The sequence below is a fragment of the Hypomesus transpacificus genome, unplaced genomic scaffold, assembly GCF_021917145.1.
Source record: "Hypomesus transpacificus isolate Combined female unplaced genomic scaffold, fHypTra1 scaffold_447, whole genome shotgun sequence".
NCBI classification, from domain to species: Eukaryota; Metazoa; Chordata; class Actinopteri; order Osmeriformes; family Osmeridae; genus Hypomesus; species Hypomesus transpacificus.
Window position 1 is genome coordinate 42,315 of NW_025813964.1, and position 4,538 is coordinate 46,852.

General features: G+C 43.5%; 1 long non-coding RNA gene across 1 annotated transcript; it reads right to left on the reverse strand.

Moving 5' to 3' along the window:
* Positions 1–2,607: 2,607 nt before the first annotated feature.
* LOC124465286 lies at positions 2,608–4,077 on the reverse strand. The gene is made up of 3 exons (XR_006955782.1): positions 3,041–4,077; positions 2,875–2,944; positions 2,608–2,804 (listed from the first exon to the last, which is right to left on the reverse strand). It is a non-coding gene; the product is annotated as an uncharacterized LOC124465286 (long non-coding RNA).
* Between the last annotated feature and the right edge of the window lie 461 nt (positions 4,078–4,538).

A 4,538-nucleotide genomic window follows, 5' to 3' on the forward strand; every position in this document is an offset into this window, starting at 1 on the left:
GAGGTACAGTACATGTCATAGGCTTAAGTTATTGCCATGAACCGACTGACTCCTTCTGGCTCGTACTGTAAAGGATCCAATAAACCACAACCATAAGAGTAGCTTTCTCCATGATGTGTATTCACGGGACACCCAGCAGGAAACCATAGAACAGCAAACTATCCGATCTTGTGGGATATCTTTGCAATCCATAGCGTAGTATCCCTGTCCAGTTTGAACCGCAATCAGTTTGACAGAACCTGACACTGCCGTGTTATTGATATCTGGTATCGGTCTCGTTTCGATACTGCCATTTGTATCTCAGCTTTGTGTATTTTCAGGCCTTTTTTTTGTTCAGCTGCCTTTCTGTGACCAAATTATTGTTGAATGATTAGTCTGCTGTACCCCTTGCAGAATTGGTAAAAGACAATGTATTTGCAAGAAGCTCCCAAACGGTCTGAGCTAATTGGACAGCCCGTTTTCATGGCTGACATGTTTGTGTGCTGGTGCTTTTACATAGGCCACTATGTAAGACCTGCTTAGAGTCCACTGTGCTAACACGGCTGTCGACCTTTTCTCAGTCTAATACGTAAGTTCTGTCATCTAGCACTCTAGAAATAGTGTTTCGATTACGGGAAAGTTGTCGTTTGGGGGCTATTTCTAGTTGCGTTTACGTTTGTGTGTGTGTGTGCGAGGAGGAGGGGGGGAAGGGGGGTAGGCCCACATAGTTGTGTGTTTCAGAGCACCACAAGTCGTGCCTTTTCTCATTTACGTAGTCGAAAAGAGTGCGGTCGAGGAGTTGAATTTGAAACGGCCAACGTGAACATCAAATTGACTTTGGAAGGCTCCGAGCATTCCTGCTCGACACCACATTAGCCTCCCCTGCTCCCCACCCCGAGATGATGGGCAGCCTGCCAGGTAGGGGTTGCCATGACTCCTAACGCCACCCCTTTGCACTCCCTCCCCCCCCCCCCCCCTTGAAGGTGCCGAATTTTCGGGGCAGGCTGGGCTAAGGTTTTGATTTAGACAAAAGATGTCTTCACAATGTCAGCAGAATGCTTTATGAGAATGCCCAAGCTTTCTGGTAGGAAACCATGTGACCTTCCAGCCAAGGTTTTGTAATGGTACCAGAAGGGAGAGAAAGACAGAGAGGGAGGAGAAGGGGGGAAAGTTGGAATGCGATGCTGGCAAAAGGTTTTTATTCATATTTTTTTTCTTTCATTCTTGTGTTGGCTGAGAAAATGGCGGACGGCGCGTTGCTGAATTTAACCCGACTTGCCACGGAACTGAGCTCCGAAATACAACTCAAACCTTTTTGTTTAATTTGGAGTGCTTGTTTAGCCTGGCGCCTATGTCACATTGCTTTTTAATTCGCATTCAATCCGGCAGCTTGTTGCCGGGTAGAAAAAATGGGCTTCAGAGGAAAAAGCCAGAGCAAATAGATGATAAATCCAACATGATATTAGCCTGGGTAAGTGACATTGACACAGGCACTGTCCCATTACTCTTTACCTGGCTTTGTCGCACTGCGGCCGCCGGAATTTTCCGCTGTTTGGGAAACTCTGCTGTTGGCACGGTTTCTGGTAGCTGACCGTGGCACGCTCCATTACTCTGGCAACCCTTGTCCATCCAGCAGATTTATTCAGCTCCTTGCCATGGGCTTTTAGATTGTTACTGCCTGGACTAAGTTGGGCTAAGCTCTCGCCACAACCTCAGAGCCGATGGCAAAGGGAGAATTGGCTAGCCTCATCTGGGGTCTAGACTGGGACCCAGACCTCCTCCACTTTATCATATATCCTGAACGATGGACTTCCATGCAAATGTCGTTTTTGGAAATAACCTGAAGCGTTTTGGTGATTGTGAACTTAGCCGCTTTCCTCCTGCCTATTTTGTATTTGTGAGTTTCCAGTATGGTTGAATGCCACAACTTTCAAATCGAGGTCCTTGTACAATCACTGATGAAATGTTGAGCCATTTCTGTCTATTTCGTTTGATTGAATTCATCATGCTACATCATGTTCCATTTTGAGAAGTGCTTCAGCTTTCACTGTTGCTATTGATTTATTGCTCATAATGAATCGTTCCTCATCTGGAACTTAAAAAGAATGTCGAAGGATGTGTAACTGCTGGTTTTTGTTCAAGCCATAAATCTTTTTTTTCCCTTTTTTCTTCTTTCCAGAGGAGATGAAAGCAAGAAATAACCATGGACAAATCAATCACCTGAGAGAAACACAATTAACCAAGTAAGTCATCACCACGAAAAAACACCATTCATATTTTGCTCTGGTGTTTGCTGTGGAGCTTTTGAAAGTTGTTACACTAGTTTGCAGAAGGCACTGTGCTGTCGGCCCTCCTGACATGTGACTTGTTTGGTCATGTTTTTGGGCCAGACGAAACCAATGGGTTTGCTTGGAATATCCTCATGGCGTTCTCTGTGTCTGTAGTCTTCTGAGAAAACAGGGTTGGGAATTTCTTGATGGACGATCACCCATCCGTATCGGTCTCGATTCGATTTAAACTCAATAACGAATAAAAAGTGAGTTACGTTCAAAAGCAAACATATTCGTGATGTTCTTTATCATTGTATAGCATGCTATTTTGAGACTATTTACCTACAAAGTACAAATATCAATTCACAATTTTCTTTTAATTTTCCTTTGACTTAAGAAAGAATTCTGAGACAAACTGAGTTGACCCACACTCGGCTGTCTACTTTATAGTTTTGCTTGTTGGATTGTTTCGTCTGCACATCTTCCACTCATGGACAGGGTCTCATACTTAATGTAGACGTATCTGGTTCTGAATAGCCCACGCCTCAGGTCCCACTGCAAACACAAAACACAGCATTCACGAATCCTTTCTCATATCGAGTGACTTTGATACTTTGAAGCTTACCACGTGGCACAAACCCGTAGATCCGATCTTGTGGCAAATCTGAACCGCACAAGCTCGCCTCTGAGGGTCTCTGTCATGGTGGTGTGAACAACGAAAGGGTTTCATTTTTTTCATTTTTTTCTATTTTCATGTACTATATTCAAACGTTTCACTATCCCTCCCTTACCCACAGTCAGATGAATGGGTCAGATATTCAGTCACGTCGTAGTCATGTTCACCTGTTGTCCACTGGCAAGGTGTGCTGTCTTCCTCGAGTGCCGGAAGCGCGCTGCATTTTGACCAGTTGAACATAACGACTGTTTGTAATGAGTCGCCAGACGATACCACTTTGCGTGACGCCCAGCCTTTTTTGAATTTGACGGGAATCCCCTGCCAGCAGGAAAATGCGTCGGGACAAAAGCCAGGAGAGCGCGTCCGTGGACTGTAAACAAAGAAGAGGAGGCCTCTAGTGAACACGTGTGCATCCGGGTTGAGGTAGTAGGTTGTATGGTTTAGAATTACACCCTGGGAGTTAACTGTACAACCTTCTAGCTTTCCTTGGAGCACACTCATGACATCACCCAGCAAACGATGCGCCCAGTCGTTTTGAGACGGAAGGATGTGTCGCATGAGATATCAGTGTCTCTTCAAATCTGTTGGTTCTCATGTCGAGACCCATCCACAGTTTCTAGACCTCAATGAATATTCCGTCTACGGGTATCATTTGAGCCATTGTGAAAGTGTAGCCGTTCTCTCTCTCTCTACTCTGGGGCACAACATTTGTTTCCTTTAGTGTTGGTGAGAATTGTGTTGAGTTTTTTTCAAAAAACCTCACCCATGGCATCCATCACTGAAGCAGTCGGTAACACAAAACCCTCACTGTACCGTATCTCCTTAACCACGAAACCCTGCTTATTTTATATCCATCATTTGTTGGAAGGGTGAGGGATCCAGAACAACCGTGCATGATTCCGTGTGCGTGATTCTTTTTGCTGAATCAACAAATTAGCTTTGTATTGAAATGGTAATATTTCTGCTCTAGGGAAGCTGCAAAAAACGGTCAAGTAGAAATGAGCCGAGATGTAAAAACACAAATCCTTTTGTTGACTATTACAGTGTTGATTACCGATTGGTCAATTCTCTTCCAAGGGCGTAATTGTTCAAGTTCAAGTTCAAGTCTTTTATTTGTCAGGTGCACAGAGCAACACAAGGTTAGACTGGGCACTGAAATTCTTAAGACAAGACAACGCAAGCACTTGGCATAACATAACATATAAGTACACAGAACAATTTTACATCTATGCTGAGCTTAGATAAGTGAACTTCCTAAATATACAGATAGCAATAAATAAACGACTATACTAACCCTAACACTAAAACTTCCTAAATTACAGATAACAATAAATAGTACGCTATACTAACCCTAATACACAAAAAAAAAAAAAAAAAAAAAAAAAAACCTGTTACAACCCGAAAAAAAAACTAATCTAACCTAAATGGAGTACAGTGCAGTAGTGCAAATTTACAGATCAGTGACTTTGTCAATGACCAAACAGGAGCCTGGTGGCGAGGTACAGTAGTGCAATGTTACTGAAAGAGCAACCAGTAGCTGAAAGTGACAGTGTATAAGTGACTAGTGTGCAGTAAAAAAGTCCATATCAGTGTCCATTGAGAAGCCTGATGAC